This window comes from Heteronotia binoei, chromosome 2, assembly GCF_032191835.1.
Source record: "Heteronotia binoei isolate CCM8104 ecotype False Entrance Well chromosome 2, APGP_CSIRO_Hbin_v1, whole genome shotgun sequence".
Taxonomy (NCBI): domain Eukaryota; kingdom Metazoa; phylum Chordata; class Lepidosauria; order Squamata; family Gekkonidae; genus Heteronotia; species Heteronotia binoei.
Genome location: NC_083224.1, coordinates 197,000,456 through 197,019,641, shown reverse-complemented (window position 1 = coordinate 197,019,641; position 19,186 = coordinate 197,000,456). Strand labels below are relative to the sequence as shown.

At 47.9% G+C, this 19,186-nt stretch overlaps 1 non-coding gene across 1 annotated transcript; it reads right to left on the bottom strand.

The window, feature by feature from the left end:
• Positions 1-18,163: 18,163 nt before the first annotated feature.
• Positions 18,164-18,270, bottom strand: LOC132567857 (U6 spliceosomal RNA). The gene has a single exon (XR_009555130.1). It is a non-coding gene; the product is annotated as a U6 spliceosomal RNA (small nuclear RNA).
• Positions 18,271-19,186: the final 916 nt, after the last annotated feature.

Here is a 19,186-nt window from a genome sequence, read left to right as displayed (position 1 = left end):
CCATCCATCATCCACCCATCCATCTATCCATCCACCCATCCAACTATCCATCCATCTATCCATCCACCCATCCATCCATCCACCCACCCATCCATCCATCCATCATCCACCCATCCATCTACCCATCCATCCACCCACCCACCCACCCATCCATCTATCCATCCATATATTTATCCATCCACCCAACCACCCACCCATCCATCCACCCATCCATCCATCCATCTATCCATCCACCCATCCATCTATCCATCCACCCATCCACCATCCACCCATCCATCTATCCAGGGAAACCACCAGAATTCGCCAGTGGCTATTTAATCCACATAGGAGTCGATTTTGCACAAGGTACGGAGAAGTGGAAGAGCCCCATGGCGCAGAGTGGTAAAGCTGTGGTATTGCAGTCGGAACCCTCTGCTCTTGACCTGAGTTTCGATCCCGGCGGAAGCTGGGTTCAGGTCACCAGCTCAAGGTTGACTCAGCCTTCCATCCTTCTGAGCTTGGTAAAATGAGTATCCAGCTTGCTGGAGGGGAAAGCGTAGATGACTGGGGAAGGCAAGGGCAAACCACCCTGTAAAAAGTCTGCCGTGAAAATGTAATGATGCGACAGTCACCCCAGTTGGAAATGAAATGAGTGGGAATCCCCAGTTGAACAGGGGACAACCTTCCACCTGTGGCCCGCTATAGCCTGCAGGCACCTTCTCAAAAGCCCCTTTGACAAAGCTGTGGGGGAGAAGTAAAGAACTTGGAGGCGAAGCCAGCTGCCGAATCAGGCAAGTCCGGCAAATAGCAGCTCACTTGCTGGCTGTTCATACAGGCTGGGAAGGCCGCAAGGCGGACGGGGGAACGGGGGAAGCTGGCCCAGGGCCCCTAAAAGTGTGGGGGCCCGTAGGCCAGAGCTACCCAAACAATCCTTCGCCATAATCGTGGGGCTGCCACTGAAAAGGCCCTATCTTGTGTACCCTCCAAAGGAGCTTCTTCGATTGGTGCGACGGTGTGATCTTCCTTCCCCAGGCACGAACATATGGGGGAAGATGGTCAGTTCTGCCTGGGAAGGAGCAGAGAGAGATCACAGAAGTGGGGAAATTGTTCTGTACCTTTAAATGCCATGGGATTATGGGATTTGTAGTTTTTGAATACTGTACAGGTGTACTGTAATTAGCCCCCCCCCCCATTGGCTGTTGTAGAAAACTTCTGGTCATCTGAGCCCTGAAAAGTTAGTTTTTTATTGTCTTCGTCCTGCTTCTTTCACAACCTTTTGTTACCACACTCACTGACAAGGAGATGGATGAATGCACCTCCTTTTCACCACTAGTGACAAGATAAATGAACTGATAAGCAAAGATGCCATTCACATAACCGTAGAGACAGATCAGACTCTACCTTTGGTTTGGGGCCTGCGTGGCGGCACGCGGAAGACAAGATCAGTCCAGACGATACGGTCTTTCTGGTGACTCAAAGCGAGGGGCTCCATGACCTGTTTTTTCCAGAAGGGAAGCCCCCTGCGCCTTGCTGGAAATACAGCAGGAAAGAACGCTCTAGAGAGAAGAAGAAGATATTGAATTTATATCCCGCCCTATACTCTGAACCTCAAACGAGTCACAATCTCCTTTACCTTCCCACCCCCCAGCAGACACCCTGTGAGGTGGGTGGGGCTGAGAGAGCTCTACAGGAAGCTGCCCTTTCAAGGACAGAGTCTCAGAGCGGCCTACAATCTCCTTTCCCTTCCTCCCCCACAACAGACATCCTGTGAGGTGTGGGGTTGAGAGAGCTTTCCCAGAAGCTGCTTTTTCAAGGACAGAGTCTCAGAGCAGCCTACAATCTCCTTTCCCTTCCTCCCCCACAACAGACACCCTGTGAGGTGGGTGGGGCTGAGAGAGCTCTAGAGGAAGCTGCCCTTTCAAGGACAGAGTCTCAGAGCGGCCTACAATCTTCTTTACCTTCCTCCCCCACAACAGACACCCTGTGAGGTGGGTGGGGTGGAGAGAGCTCTCCCAGAAGCTGCCATTTCAAGGACAGAGGCTCAGAGTGGCCTACAATCTTCTTTCCCTTCCTCCCCCACAACAGACACCCTGTGAGGCAGGTGGGGCTGAGAGAGCTTTCCCAGAAGCTGCCCTTTCAAGGACAGTCTCAGAGTGACCTACAATCTCCTTTATCTTCTTCCCCCACAACTGACACCCTGTGAGGCGGGTGGGGCTGAGAGAGCTCTCCCAGAAGCTGCCCCTTTGAGAACAGTCTCAGAGTGACCTACAATCTCCTTTATCTTCTCCTCCCACAACAGACACCCTGTGAGGCAGGTGGGGCTGAGAGAGCTCTCCCAGAAGCTGCCCTTTCAAGGACATCAGTGGCTATTAGCCACAGTGTGTGTGTGTATATATATATATATATAATTTTTTTGGCCACTGTGTGACACAGAGTGTTGGACTGGATGAGCCATTGGCCTGATCTAACATGGCTTCTCTTATGTTCTTATGACAGAGGCTCAGAGCCTACAATCTTCTTTCCCTTCCTCCCCCACAACAGACACCCTGTGAGGTGGGTGGGGCTGAGAGAGCTCTCCCAGAAGCTGCCCCTTTGAGGACAGAGTCTCAGAGCGACCTACAATCTCCTTTATCTTCTTCTTCCACATCATCCCCTGTGAGGCGGGTGGGGCTGAGAGAGCTCTCCTAGAAGCTGCCCTTTCAACAACAACAACACATACAAAAGGTATGGCTGACCCAAGGCCATTCCAGCAGCTGCAAGTGGAGGAGTGGGGAATCAAACCCGGATCTCCCAAATAAGAGTGCGCTCACTTAACCACTACACCAAACTGGCTCTCTGGAAGAAAGATCCAAGGGTCACATGAACATGGGAGTCCAAGGAAAGAGAAAAAGAAAGGCCCACCTAACAAACTCCCTGCCTATCACATTTGCAAATTTTGCAACCGAGGAAGGATATGAAAGGGACTCCAACCAGGCGTGAGTGCTTCTGAAAGGCTCCCTAGATTTTGGAAGCCCAAATGACCTGTTCTTGTTTTCAACAAGGGACTGATGAGCCAAGGACAATCCTCACCCTAAACATAATAGGAAGGAAGGGAGGGAGGGAGGGAAGCAACTTTAACTTTAAATGCATTCTCCAAACCACCAGCTGGCTTGGCTTGGAGAAGTGATTTAAAGAGAAAAATGCCATCTCCAAACAGGCCAATAGGGTGGTGGGAGCTTTGAGAGCCACACAATATGGGAGAAAGAGCCACATGTGGCTCCCAAGCCACAGTCCGGCTGCTCCTGATATAGAATGTGATGCATACAATTTGCTGCCTCTTTCCTTTTTATGCATCTTTCCACCCCAATATTGTATTTCTGCCTTTCTCCCCTGCCCCAAGGGAGTCAGATTCTTCTTATGTGATGGGCATGAGCTCCTTTAGCACCATGGACAGAATCTGTGTGCTCCTATGAACAACTGCATCCAGGATGAGGGTGTAAAGTGCAGGATGAGCGTGCAAAGTGCAGGCTGTGCGTGTAAAGTGTGTAAAGTGCAATGTGGGTGTGTAAAGTGAAGGATGAGTGTGTAAAGGATGAGTGTGTAAAGTGCCGGGTGTGCGTGGAAAGTGCAGGATGAGCATGGAAAATGCAGGATGAGTGTGTAAAGTGCAGGATGTGCATGGAAAGTTCAGGATGAGTGTTAAAGGGTAGGGTGTGCATGTAAAGTGCAGGGTATGCGTGTAAACTGCAGGATATGCGTGTAGACGGCAGGATATGCATGTAAAGTGCAGGATGTGTGTGTAAAGGGCAGGATGAGTGTGTAAAGGATGAGTGTGTAAAGTGCCAGGTGTGCGTGGAAAGTGCAGGATGTGCATGGAAAGTTCAGGATGAGTGTTAAAGGGCAGGGTGTGCGTGTAAAGTGCAGGGTGTGCGTGTAAACTGCAGGATATGCGTGTAGACGGCAGGATATGCATGTAAAGTGCAGGATGTGTGTGTAAAGGGCAGGATGAGTGTGTAAAGGATCAGTGTGTAAAGTGCCGGGTGTGCGTGGAAAGTGCAGGATGTGCATGGAAAGTGCAGGATGTGCATGGAAAGTGCAGGATGTGCGTGTAAAGTGCAGGATTAGAGTGTAAAGGGCAGGGTGTGCGTGTAAAGTGCAGGGTGTGCGTGTAAACTGCAGGATATGCGTGTAGATGGCAGGATATGCATGTAAAGTGCAGGATGTGCATGGAAAGTGCAGGATGAGTGTGTAAAGTGCAGGATGTGCATGGAAAGTGCAGGATGAGTGTGTAAAGTGCAGGATGTGCATGGAAAGTGCAGGATGAGTGTGTAAAGTGCAGGATGTGCATGGAAAGTGCAGGATGAGTGTGTAAAGTGCAGGATGTGCATGGAAAGTGCAGGATGAGTGTGTAAAGTGCAGGATGTGCATGGAAAGTGCAGGATGAGTGTGTAAAGTGCAGGATGTGCATGGAAAGTGCAGGATGAGTGTGTAAAGTGCAGGATGTGCATGGAAAGTGCAGGATGAGTGTGTGTAAAGTGCAGGATGTGCATGGAAAGTGCAGGATGAGTGTGTAAAGTGCAGGATGTGCATGGAAAGTGCAGGATGAGTGTGTAAAGTGCAGGATGTGCATGGAAAGTGCAGGATGAGTGTGTAAAGTGCAGGATGTGCATGGAAAGTGCAGGATGAGTGTGTAAAGTGCAGGATGTGCATGGAAAGTGCAGGATGAGTGTGTAAAGTGCAGGATGTGCATGGAAAGTTCAGGATGAGTGTTAAAGGGTAGGGTGTGCATGTAAAGTGCAGGATGTGCGTGTAATCTGCAGGATATGCGTGTAGACGGCAGGATATGCATGTAAAGTGCAGGATGTGTGTGTAAAGGGCAGGATGAGTGTGTAAAGTGCAGGATGTGCATGTAAAGTTCAGGGTGTGCGTGTAAAGGGCAGGGTGTGCATTTAAAGGGCAGCATGTGCGTGTAAAGGGCAGGGTGTGCGTGTAAAGGGCAGAATGAGCATGTAAAGTGCAGGGTGTGCGTGTAAAGTGCAAGACGTGCATGTAAAGTGCAGGATGAGCGTGTAAAGTGCAGGGTGTGCGTTTAAAGTGCAGGATGAGTGTGTAAAGGACAGGATGTGCGTGTAAAGTGCAGGATGTGCGTGTAAAGTGCAAGACGTGCATGTAAAGTGCAGGATTAGAGTGTAAAGGGCAGGGTGTGCGTGTAAAGTGCAGGGTGTGCGTGTAAACTGCAGGATATGCGTGTAGACGGCAGGATATGCATGTAAAGTGCAGGATGTGTGTGTAAAGGGCAGGATGAGTGTGTAAAGGATGAGTGTGTAAAGTGCCGGGTGTGCGTGGAAAGTGCAGGATGTGCATGGAAAGTGCAGGATGAGTGTGTAAAGTGCAGGATGTGCATGGAAAGTTCAGGATGAGTGTTAAAGGGTAGGGTGTGCATGTAAAGTGCAGGGTGTGCGTGTAAACTGCAGGATATGCGTGTAGACGGCAGGATATGCATGTAAAGTGCAGGATGAGTGTGTAAAGTGCAGGATGTGCATGTAAAGTTCAGGGTGTGCGTGTAAAGGGCAGGGTGTGCATTTAAAGGGCAGCATGTGCGTGTAAAGGGCAGGGTGTGCGTGTAAAGGGCAGGATGAGCATGTAAAGGGCAGGGTGTGCGTGTAAACTGTAGGATGTGCATGTAAAGTGCAGGATGAGCGTGTAAAGTGCAGGATGAGTGTGTAAAGGACAGGATGTGCGTGTAAAGTGCAGGATGTGCGTGTAAAGTGCAAGACGTGCATGTAAAGTGCAGGATTAGAGTGTAAAGGGCAGGGTGTGCGTGTAAAGTACAGGATGAGTGTGTGAAGGGCAGGATGTGCTTGTAAAGTGCAGGATTGAAAGAGGTTTGGGGTACTGATGGGGTGAAGAAAGAGGAGTATAATATTTTGAATAATATTAATTGGTTGTTAAAAAGTCAAATCTCCTCATTGTTGAAGGAGGAAGAATTTAAAAATATTGATAAAAGAATTAATACTCCCTTTGAAAAATTGGTGAAAGAGTATGGAGAAGATAAATCAAAAATAGTTTCAAAATTGTATAAGATTTTATTAGGTACAGGGAAATCCCCGAGAGAATTTTTGAAGGAATATTGGGAAAAAAATATTGAAGATAAAATTTTAGATGAAGATTGGAAGAGGATTTTTAGATTACCTCCCTTTGTTACAACATCTAGGTTAATGCAGGAGCAGGGATTGAAGATGATACAGAAATGGTATTATACACCCATTAAGATGTATTATATTTCTAAATCAGGGAGTAAAAATTGTTGGAGGAATTGTGGAGAAATTGGAACTTTCAGTCACATGTGGTGGGATTGTCCCTTAGTGAAAAAATTCTGGGTTCAGGTTGGCATAGAGATGACAAAGATTATGGGAAGGAAAATAAGTATATCTAAAGCAATGGCAATTATTAATTTGGATGGTGTGGGATTAGGATCAAAAGAGGATAGTAAATGGATTAATTTGATGTTAGTAGCAGCAAGACAAGTGATAGCAAGGAATTGGACAGAACCTGAGGAACTGACAATTAATCACTGGAGGGATAAAATGAATAATATAATAATATTGGAGTATTTAACGATGAAGATACGAAGAATGAATGGATTAAAGGTTAGGGAACAAGAGGAGGGCTGGTTTAGAAAGATGGTGAGGTATCTGGAAAAGTTTAAACAATTTAAGACGATTGGTTGGTTAATAAGGAAATGAATGGATAAGAAGGTTAAATAGAGGGAAGGAGTTGTATTTGGATGAAATGTTTATAATTATAAATATATGGAATATTATAATGTATCTATGGCCTGGGACTCTCACAGAGGTGTAGTGGTGTTGGAATATATAACAATAAAATTTTAAAAATTAAAAAAAAAAAGTAAAGTGCAAGATGAGCGTGTAAAGTGCAGGATGAGTGTGTAAATGGCAGAATGTGTGTGTAATGTGCAGGATGAGTGTGTAAAGTGCAGGATGAACGTGTAGAGTGCAGGATGTGCGTGTAAAGTGCAGGATGAGTGTGTAAAGGGCAGGGTGTGCGTGTAAAGGGCAGTATGAGTGTGTAGTTCAGGATGTGCATGTAAAGTGCAGCATGTGTGTGTAAACTTCAGGATGTGCATGTAAAGGGCAGGATGTTCGTGTAGAGGGCAGGTTGTTCGTGTAGAGGGCAGGATGTTCGTGTAGAGGGCAGGATGTGTGTGTAAAGGGCAGAATGAGTGTGTAAAGTGCAGATGTGCATGTGAAGGGCAGGGTGTGCATATAAAGTGCAGGACGAGCATGTAAAGTGCAGGATGTGTGTGTAAAGTGCAGGATGCGTGTTTAAATTCAAGATGCATCTGTAAAGTGCAAGATGTGCAAGTAAAGTGCAGGATGAGTGTGTAAAGTCAAGTTGCAGCTGACTTCAGGTGACCCCCGCAGGGTTTTCAAGGTAAGAGACGGACAGCGGTGGTTTGCCATTGCCTGCCTCTGCGTAGCCTCCTTGACTTCCTTGGAGGTTTCGCACTCAAATACTAACCAGGGCCAACCTTGTGTAGCCTCTGAGATCTGAAGAGATCAAGCTAGCTAGCCTGGGCCACCCAGGTCAGGACACATAGATGTTTTTTGCACAGTGCTTTGGTAAGGGGGTGTGTTTGTGTGTGTGTGTGTGAAACCACTTGTGTGAAAACACCTTGCCTTGCCTTGACAGCTGCAACTGGACGGCTCTTCCCACCACCTTCTTGTGGCACATGTGCTATTTTTTTTAACAGTTAAATGCTAAGTCAGAAATGTTCCCCCTAAGCTGCAGAGTCTTGTGAGCAAAAAGCCTACCTTGTGCTCTACTGACATTAAAGTTATCAAAGATTTCAGGTTTTCACAGCTGGTAACATCATTAGGGTTTGTAGAATCTTTCGGGCTCAAGTGCCGTGTTCTACTGGAGAAAGTTTTCCTTCCAGACGTTTCGTTCTCAGCTGCAGAGAACATCCTCAGTGGCATTGCAGCCGGAGCAGGCGCTCAGACCTTCTTGGCTGCTGTGCATTGAAGGTCAGAGCACCTGCTCCGGCTGCAACGCCACTGAGGATGTTCTCCGCAGCTGAGAACAAAACATCTGGAAGGAAAACTTTCTCCAGTAGAACACAGCACTTGAGCCCAAAAGATTCTACAAACCCTAATGACATTAAAGTTGTGAGCTACTGCATAAAGTAGTGTGCTCTGGGGTCGTCCTTCCTGAGCTAAGACAAAAATGTGTGAGCCGGAGGTTAAAAATCTGTGAGCTAGCTCGCACTAACTCAGCTTAGAGGGAACACATATGTCAGGGGTGTCAAATATGCAGCCCAAGGGCCAAATCAGGCCCCCGGAGGACTCCTATCAGGCCCACAAGCAACTCACTGTTATCTGCTTCCTTCTCTCTCTCTTGCCTCCTTCTTGCTTTGCCAGGCTGCCTCAATTGCTCCGTTGCACAGGAGCTACAGAGCAAAGCCTCTGTTTTCTCCATTGGCTGACCAGCATATGATGCAATTCATGTACAAAAGCACACAATGCCCAGCCGTTTCATGTTTCTCCCTGGGTCTTAGGCTCAAAGCATTGACCATGAGATTTCTGTAATGAGTTTCAATAAATCAAAAGTATATCAGTGAGTAGCTTGTGGTCCTGATAGGAGTCCTCCAGGGGCCTGATTTATTCATTATTTCCAATGGAGGGAAGGGGTCTGGAGACCAAGTCCTATGAGGAAAGGTTGAAGGAGCTGGGCATGTTTAGCCCGGAGAAGAGGCGGCTGAGAGGTGATAGGATCACCATCTTCAAGTCCTTGAAGGGCTGTCATCTAGAGGATGGTGTGGAATTGTTTTCTGTGGCCCCAGAAAGTAGGACCACAACCAATGGGTTGAAATTAAATCAAAAGAGGTTCTGGCTCAATATTAGGAAGAACTTCCTGATTGTTAGAGCAATTCCTCAGTGGAACAGGCTTCCTCAGGAGGTGGTGGGCTCTCCTTCCTTGGAGGTTTTTAAACAGAGGCTAGATGGCCATCTGACAGCAATGAAGATCCTGTGAATTGAGGGGGAGGTGTTTGTGAGTTTCCTGCAGGGGTTGGGCTAGATGACCCTAGAGGTCCCTTCCAACTCTATGATTCCCCAGATATTTCTTGAATTGAACCGGGACACCCTAGCCAGACTCATTTTGGGCAGGAGCTCACAGGAGCCGAGCTCTGGAACCCAGAGCCGGATCTGGGAGGGGGCAGAAGGGGGTACTTGCCCCAAGCGCCAACGGAGGAGGGGTGCCAAATTGGGTATGGAGTCCATTGTATTCTTTGGGACTATAAGATAGAATGGCCCATAAGGGGGCGCCATTTTTTAATTTTGCCCTCCCTCAAAAAACATGTAGATCCGGTTTTGCTGGAACACCTACGTTTTATTGTGCTCCTTCTTAACCGCCCCCCCCCCCCCCTCAAATACTTGCTTCTGGACTCCATTGTTCAAACCCCCTATGAGAATTTTGCTGAACTCTTAAGATTTGACAACCTTTCTTTTTTTTTTTCACAAACATTTTTATTTATTTATATTCGACATTTATATTCAACGCTTTTTGTACAGGAAATGACAAAGATACAGTAGAGAAAAGTTAAGGTACATTCTCAACAACCACTCTTGGAGTAATGACTTCACACGCGCATACTCAAAAAAACATTTTTTTAAGTAAATTTAAAAAAAGTTTTGGGAAGGAAACAATCATGAAAGGATCATTCTTTTGTGAATCATCCGTTGGTTAATTGAAGAGGAAAAGGTGATGTCCACATCTATCCTATCCAGAATTGGATACCACTTTGCATAAAAAATTTTGGCTGCCTTTACCGGGTCTAAAATGTCAATATCAGTGGTGATTTTCTCCATCATGATGAAATCCCAAATGTTAAGGATCTATAGACACATTAAGTGAAGATGTCCAATTCCGGTTTGGTGTAGTGGTTAAGTGTGTGGACTCTTATCTGGGAGAACCGGGTTTGATTCCCCACTCCTCCACTTGCACCTGCTGGAATGGCCTTGGGTCAGCCAGAGCTCTCTTATCTGGGAGAACCGGGTTTGATTCCCCACTCCTCCACTTGCACCTGCTAGCATGGCCTTGGGTCAGCCATAGCTCTGGCAGAGGTTGTCCTTGAAAGGGCAGCTGCTGTGAGAGCCCTCTCCAGCCCCACCCACCTCACAGGGTGTCTGTTGTGGGGGAGGAAGGTAAAGGAGATTGTGAGCCGCTCTGAGACTCTTCGGAGTGGAGGGCGGGATATAAATCCAATATCTTCATCTACCTCACAGGGTGTCTGTTGTGGGGGAGGAAGGTAAAGGAGATTGTGAGCCACTCTGCGACTCTTCGGAGTGGAGGGTGGGATATAAATCCAATATCTTCAGCTACCTCACAGGGTGTCTGTTGTGGGGGAGGAAGGTAAAGGAGATTGTGAGCCGCTCTGAGACTCTTCGGAGTGGAGGGCGGGTTATAAATCCAATATCTTCAGCTACCTCACAGGGTGTCTGTTGTGGGGGAGGAAGGTAAAGGAGATTGTGAGCCGCTCTGAGACTCTTCGGAGTGGAGGGCGGGATATAAATCCAATATCTTCTTCATCTTCATCTTCTTCAATTCTGGGCAATTACATTTTTGGCTGCTGTTATGAGCAAGATAATAAGCGATAATTTGGAAACCGAAACCTTAACAGATTGCCAGTTATTTAAAATAATGATATCCACTTGACGTGGAATGATGACAATCTTTCTAATGTTTTCCCCCACAAAACCCCCCAGAAAAATAACCAAAACATATCAAGCAGACAGATAAAAAAAATCTTCATCCTCTTCCTCATGCCACTGCGACCACATAGGAGAAAGTAATTCCAAAAAGTAGGATGGGAGCAAGGTTTTATGATGGCAATTCTAAATCAAGAAGCATTTGAAGGTCAATGCTGAGCTGATATAATTTAGTACACCTTCCGGTGATGTCAGGGGGGGTGGGGCAAAGGAAAATGAGTTCTGGAAATGATTTGTGCTAATGAGCCCCTGCACCTCTTTTTCTACGAAAAGAAGCAGTAGAAGAAGAAGACTGCAGATTTATACCCCACCCTTCTCTGAGCTAAGAGCCCCGTGGCGCAGAGTGTTAAAGCTGCAGTACTGCAGTCCTAAGCTCTGCTCACAACCTGAGTTCGATCCCTGGTGGAAGTTGGGTTTTCAAGTAGCCAGCTCGAGGTTGACTCAGCCTTCCATCCTTCCCAGGTCGGTAAAATGAATACCTAGCTTGCTGGGGGGAAAGTGTAGATGACTGGGGAAGGCAATGGCAAACCACCCCGTAAAAAGTCTGCCGTGAAAACATTGTGAAAGCAACGTCACCCCAGAGTCAGAAATGACTGGTGCTTGCACAGGGGACCTTTCCTTTCCTTCTGTCTGAATCAGAGTCTCAGAGTGGCCTACAATCTCCTTTATCTCCTTCCTCACAACAGACACCATGTGAGGCGGGTGGGGCTGAGAGGGCTCTCCTAGCAGCTGCCCTTTCAAGGACAACTCCTATGAGAGCTATGGCTGACCCAAGGACATTCCAGTAGCTGCCAGTGACCGCTGCTCATGACAGAAACAAAAACACATTTGTTGGAAAGGAGGTAAAGCAGAAGCTATCCTCTAGGTTCAGATCTTAAAAACGCAAGGCGGTAAAGTGGGGATCTACTTACCAGTAAGAAACTGGGCTGCTATAGTTCAAGGCAGCTTGTGTGATTGACTTGATCCTGACTTATGCTCTGGGTTTCCTGAAACCCTCAGCCTCGCTCGGCAAGTTTCTTCAGCACGTTTGGTGAGATGTTGTCCCTCTCTTTGCAGTGCCCTCGCGGTATTCATATAACACCAGTAACTAAGCAATGGAGTCTACACAAGGTTCCAAACAACCCAAGTTATAAACCACAAGAAGGATTTCCTTTTTTTCCAGTTTCCAATAAAGGTCAACGCAAGATGGGTGGAGAGAAGGCAACCTGTTCTTAAGGCGGACCAATATTTGTCCAGAAGGAGTCAAGTTGCACCTTTAAGACCAAACAATTTTTATTTAGAACGTCAGCTTTCGCGTGCTCTTGAGCACGCTTCATCAGACGAGGAATCCAGCACAGTGAGCAAAGCCATACATAGCTGAGCAGAGCCGTACAGAGCTGGTAGGCAGCGGCCCAGAATGCAACATGGTACAGATTGAAGAACCAATGACAGTGAAGTAAAATTATCCGGTAGGCAGTGGTTGAGAATGTAAAATGGGACAGAATGTATTCTGTCCTTGTACCGTTTTACATTCTAAACCACTGCCTACCGGATAATTTTACTTCACTGTCATTGGTTCTTCAATCTGTACCATGTTGCATTCTGGGCCACTGCCTACAGCTACGTATGGCTCTGCTCACTGTGCCAGATTCCTCGTCTGATGAAGTGTGCTTAAGAGCACACGAAAGCCTATGTTCTAAATAAAAATTGGCTGGTCTTAAAGATACAGCTTGACTCCTGCTTTGTTCAACTGCTTCAGACCAACATGGCTGGCTGCTTGGATTTGTCAAGAACCACAAGATTAGGGTGGCAATTTCCCTTTTAGTGGACTTAATGGCAGGGGTCGTTTTGTTAAAAAAAAAAAAGAGAGAGAGAGAGAGAGGTGGCAGAGCTCATTAGCATAATTTATTAGCATACGCCACCAACCCCCCCAGCCAAAAGCAACCTGATGCAAGAAAGGAGAGCCCCGGGCAAGCGAGGCCTGCTTGTGCTGGCTAGAGATCCAGCCAGCCAAGCAGGCCTCGCTCACCCGGGGCTCTTCTTGGTCACCGCCCCCCACAATCAAAAGGTCAGCCCAAAATCACAGAAGGAATGGAGAAAGGGTGGCGTGGGCTTCTCAAGGGGTTAATGAAGGCTGCTGGGGGTGTGGCAAAGCCCCTGGTGGCTGGCTGGCTGCCCGCTCTCCATCCTGTATATGCTTTGGAAGGTGGACTGCTGAAGCTCCTCCCCCCCCCCCAAACCTTACTATCTCCACCCTCCCCTGATCTTTAGGTATTTCCCAACTTCAGCTGGCCACCCTCCCCACCAAGGAGAAAGGGAATCTTCCCTGGTCACTTTTTTTTGTGTGGAGCGGTTAGGGTTACCAAGTCCAATTCAAGAAATATTTGGGGGCTTTGGGGGTGGAGCCAGGAGACTTTGGGGGTGGAGCTGGGAGATTTTGGGGTGGAGCCAGGAGAGTTTGGGGGTGGAGCCGGGAGACTTTGGGGTGGAGCCAGGAGAGTTTGGGGGTGGAGCCGGGAGACTTTGGGAGTGGAGCCGGGAGACTTTGGGGTGCAGCCAGGAGAGTTTGGGGGTGGAGCCAGGAGACACTGGGGGTGGAGCTGGGATGATGGTTGTGACCAGGAGCGGATCTACATGTTATTTGAGGGGGGGGGTAAAATTAAAAAATGACGCCCCCTTATGGGCCATTCTATCTTATGGTCCCATAGAATACGATGGACTCCATACCCAATTTGGTGCCCCCCCTCCTCCGTTGGCGCCCAGGGCAAGCACCCCCCTTTGCCCTCCCCCCATAGATCCGGCCCTGGTTGTGACAAGCATAACTGAACTCCAAAGAGAGTTCTGGCCATGACATTTAAAGGGACCGCACACCTTTTAGATGCCTTCCATCTTTTGGAAATAATGAAGGATAGGGGCACCTTCTTTGGAGGCTCCTAGAAGTGGATCCCCTGGTCCAATCTTTTTGAAACTTGGGGGGTATTTTGAGGAGAGGCACCGAATGCTGTGCTGCAAATTTAGTGCCTCTACCTCAAAATACAGCCCCCCTTCAGAGCCCCAGACCCCCACAGATCAATTCTCCATTATCACCTGTGGGAATCGGTCTCCATAGGGAAGAATGGAGTGCCCAGCAGACATTTCCCTCCCCCCCCCCCCCGCCATGATTGCTTTCTGGTGGCCCTGAAGCAGGGGGCGGGCCTCCAAACTGGGGGATTGGCAACCCTTGGAGGGGTGAATGCCCCTGTTGAACTTCTGCCCTGGCTACAGCTTGTCTGAAACATGATGGTAATTTTGCAGAACCTCCTCTTTTGGGTAAAGCCTTTCCGAAACCGTCCGGCCTGAATCCCTGTACCTGGCTAAAGCAGGGGTGGCCAACGGTAGCTCTCCAGATGTTTTTTTGCCTACAACTCCCATCAGCCCCAGCCAGCATGGCCAAAGGCTGGGGCTGATGGGAGTTGTAGGCAAAAATCATCTGGAGAGCTACCGTTGGCCACCCCTGGGCTAAAGGAAGTTGTGGTAGAGCCTGAGAAGGGCAGAGTGTGGGGAGGGCAGAGGCTTCCAAGGGGCATAATGCCCTAAATTCACCACGTTCTCCAGGTGAACTGCTCTCTGTTGCCTGGAGATCAGTTATAATAGGAGATCTCCAGCCAACACCTGGAGGTTGGCAAGCCTGGGTTCTGCCCTTCCACTGCACCTGTTTGACAGTTAAACAGCACACACATAAAAGTAGTCTGAGGGTGCAGGCCGGGTCCAGCTAAGGTTGCCAGTCTTCAGATGGGTAAATACTACAGGTAGGGTTGCCAATCCCCAGGTGGGGGCAGGGGATCCCCTGGTTTGGAGGCCCTCCCCCCACTTCAGGGTCGTCAGAAAGCGGGGGGGAGGGGAGGGAAATGTCTGCTGGGAACACTATTATTCCCTATGGAGATTTATTCCCATAGAAAATCATGGAGAATTGATCTGTGAGTATCTGGGGCTCTCGGGGGGGGGGGCCCTGTTTTTTGGAGTAGAGGCACCAAATTTTCAGTATAGCATCTAGTGCCTCTCCCCAAATACCCCCCAAGACGATTGGAACAGGGAGTCCAGTTCTATGTGCCCCAAAAGAAGGTACCCCTATCCTTCATTATTTCCTATGGAAGGAAGGAATTGAAAAGGTGTGCCGTCCCTTGAAATGTGATGGCCAGAACTCCCTTTGGAGTTCAATTATGCTTGTCACAGCCTTGATCTTGACTCCACCCCAAAGTCTCCTGGCTCCACCCCCAAAGTCTCCTGGCTCCACCCCCAAAGCCCCCAGATATTTCTTGAATTGGACTTGGCAACCCTAACTACAGGAAACCACAGCATATCGTTGAACAAAGCAGGAGTCAAGGGGGCACCTTTAAGACCAACCAATTTTTATTTAATGGGTTGGTCTCAAAGGTGAAACTTGACTCCTGCTTTGTTCAACTGCTTCAGACCAACACGGCTGCCCGCTTGGATCTACCTCACGGCATATAGACCACTGGAAACAAACAGAATACTGTGTATAAAGCACTTCAAACAATCACGCTGATACAGACTGCATCTGAAAACATACACATAGGGCAGAAGTTGGTACCTCCTTCTTTTGATTTCAAGCATCCGAGACCGGATTCTACTTTTTGGGACTATAAGTATGATTGAAATGTCATGAATTGGACCGACACAAGTTGATGAAAGATATAAATGTAATGATCGACACAGCACGGTTGTTTGAAATGCTTTATACACAGCAGTCTGTTTGTTTCTAATCCCCAGGTGGGGGCAGGGGATCCCTCGGTTTGGAGGCCCTCCCCCCCGCTTCAGGGTCATCGGAAAGCTGGTGTGTGTGGAGGGGAAATGACTGCTGGGCACTCCATTATACTCTATGGAGACCGATCCCCATAGAGGATAATAGAGAATTGATCCGCGGTTATCTGGGGTTCTGTTTTTAGAGAAGAAGAAGAAGAAGAAGATATTGGATTTCTATCCCGCCCTCCACTCCGAAGAGTCTCAGAGTGGCTCACAATCTCCTTTACCTTCCTCCCCCACAACAGACACCCTGTGAGGTGGGTGGGGCTGGAGAGGGCTCTCACAGCAGCTGCCCTTTCAAGGGCAACCTCTGCCAGAGCTATGGCTGACCCAAGGCCATCTCAGCAGGTGCAAGTGGAGGAGTGGGGAATCAAACCTGGTTCTCCCAGATAAGAGTCCGCACACTTAACCACTACACCAAACTGGCTCTCCTAGAGGTAAAGGCACTAAATTTAATTTAATTTAATCTCAAATTAAATCAAATTAAATTTGCAGCATAGCATCCAATGCCTTTCCTCAAAACACTCACCAAGTTCCAAAAGGATTGGACGATGGGGTCCAATTCTATGAGCCCCCAAAGAAGGTGCCCCTGTCCTTCATTATTTCCAATGGAGGGAAGGCATTTAAAAGGTGTGCGGTCCCTTTAAATATGACGGCCAGAACTCCCTTTGGAGTTCAATGATGCTTGTCACAACCTTGCTCCTGGCTCCACCCCCAAAGTCCCCAGATATTTCTTGAACTGGACTTGGCAACTGGCAACCCTAGGTCCGACTCAGGAAATATTTGAGGACTTTGGGGGTGAGGCCAGGAGACTCTGGGGGCGGAGCCAGGTGCAAGGGTGTGCGACACGCAGGACTGAACTCTGAGGGGAGTTCTGGCCATCACATTCAAAGGGACGCCTTTTAAATGCCTTCCCTCCATTGGAAATAAGGAAAGATTCGGGCTCCTTTTGGGGGGCTCAAAGAGTTACTCGTGCATCTAGACTCTAATTGGCCATTCCTGGCCACACCCTCTTCATCCTCAACCTATATGTAATGGCTGGTGACTTCAGGTATGCACGCACACTGAAGCTTATACCCAGAATTAAACTTTGGTGGTCTTAAAGGTGTCACTAGACTCTTAACTTTTGTTCTGCTGCTTCAGATCAATGTGGATACCCAGCCTGAGTATACAGAATCCTCTCTGAAGTTGTCGAAGTACCTGCTCTCTACAGGGCTTTCTTTGTAGGAAAAAGTCCAGCAGGAACTCATTGGCATATTAGGCCACACCCCCTGGCATATTAGGCCACACCCATTGTTTCAGCAGGACCTTATTGGCATATTAGGCCACACACCCCTGGCACCAAGCTGGCCGGAACTGCGTTCCTGTGCGTTCCTGCTTTTAAAAAAAAGGAAAGGAAAAAAAAACCACACCCTGGCTCTCTGTAATGTGGAAATGAATTGTAATTCTGGAGAACTCCAGTGCCTACCTGGAGGTGGCTCTCAAAGCTCCCACCACCCCATTGGCCTGTTTGGAGATGGCATTTGTCTCTTTAAATCACTTCCCCAAGCCAGATGGTAGCTTGAAGAATGCATTTCAAGTTGCTTTCTTTCCACCTCTCTCTCCCTCATCTATTTTCCTTCCTTCCGGCTCCCAAACGTCTGACATTCAGCTCTTGCAGCTCTTGGACATATGGCATTTATTCTATGCGGCTCTTACATTAAGTAAGTTTGGCCACCCCTGATTTTTTTTTTGCATCATCGCTTTCTCCACCAGTGTGCCCTCACACTAAGCTAGCTCACAGATTTTTTTAGCCTCCAGCTCACCCATTTTTGTCTTCGCTCAGGAAGGATGACCCCAGAGCACAATAATGTATGCAGCAGCTCACAACTGTCAAGCATTGGTATTTCGAACAAACGAGCTATTGTTTACATCAAAGACTCATTTTATTGATAATCCCATACTTGTCCAAGGTAAGATACCTTGGAAGTAATACAGAATGAAACATAGCATGGCATCTTAAAGGCTACATCCAAGGCACAGTTCAGATAGTTTCAAAATATAACATACGGATGTGAATTGCATCAAAGTTCAAAGCTTGCTATCTACTAACTATTGGGTACCATAACATCCCTCAGCTCCCACACATTCCTAGCTTGCGGCTATGTATGTGAATGCGGGGGAGGTGCTTCTACTTTGCATTAGGAAGATTACTGACGCCTGCATCCTTGGGAGTCCGCAGGTGGGGAAGCTTTGAGAAAGAATCTTTATTCAGGCAGGGAAGAGAAGAAGGGAGAAGGGAGCATACACTCGAAACTGAATATCAGAAATATGCTTGGCAACAACTTCCATGCCAGTAGCTCACAAAGTAGACTTTTTGCTCACAAGACTCTGCAGTTGAGAGCGAACACTGTTGGCTTCGCTTCTAGGAGATCCTCTGCTTCCCCCTAAAATTATACAAGCAACGTGTTTAGAGCATTTTGCGTGTATATACGTGTATATATGTCTCTCAAGGTGTGCAAAGCATTTGCCGGAAGACTCCTGCACCTGTGTGTGTGTGTGTGTGTGTGTATATATATATATATTGCAATAGGCGCACATCCAAATATGTTTAATATTTTTCAAAAGAAGGCTGAAGGCGCAGGAAACATTTGCAAAATATGGAACGCTTCACGAATTTGCGTGTCATCCTTGCGCAGGGGCCATGCTAATCTTCTCTGTATCGTTCCAATTTTAGTATATGTGCTGCCGAAGCGAGCACAAATTGCAAGCCTTCGCTAGAAGTATATAAACCTCGGCAAACTCGGAGCTCACCAAGTTAGAGTGACCATTCAGGTTTTTTTTTTTTGTTCGTTTCCGTTCCAACTGCATTTTGCATCCTTCAGATCCGAGACGTCTGCGCTTGATATATTTTCCCACCCCACGAATTGTCATTTTCGAAGGCAAATGTGTGAAGCTTCCCCAAAAAGGGAACTAGCTTCGCGGTGCCTGGTGGGAAGGGATTGCAGATCTGCATGCAGACTTCAGAGGCGGGGCTTCCGAATTGTGTTTACAACGCATTGGCGCGGTGTTCGTTTCCCGTGATTGACTGCATGGAGCAGGAGTCGAAAAAGATGGCAGCAAATCGGCCTGTAAAGCAGACCTGATGGATCCGGGGTAGGGTTGCCAAGTCCAATTTAAGAAATATCTGGGGGCTTTGGGGGTGGGGCCAGGAGACATTAGGGGTGGAGCCGAGATCAAGGCTGTGGCAAGCATATTTGAACTCCAAAGGGAGTTCTGGCCATCACATTTCAAGGGACAGCACACCTTTTCAATGCCTTCCTTCCATAGGAAATAATGAAGATAGGAGCACCTTCTTTTGGGGCTCATAGAATTGGACCCCCTTGTCCAATCGTTTTGAAACTTGGGGGATATTTTGGGGAGAGGCACTAGATGCTGTACTGAAAATTTGGTGCCTCTACCTCAAAAAACAGCCCCTCCCAGAGCCCCAGATACCCGCGGATCAAATTCTCCATGATTTTCTATGGGAATAAATCTCCATAGGGAATAACAGAGTTCCCAGCAGACATTTCCCTCCTCTCCCCCCGCTTTCTGATGACCCTGAAGCGGGGGGAGGGCCTCCAAACCGGGGGATCCCCTGCCCCCACCTGGGGATTGGCAACCCTAATCCGGGGGGG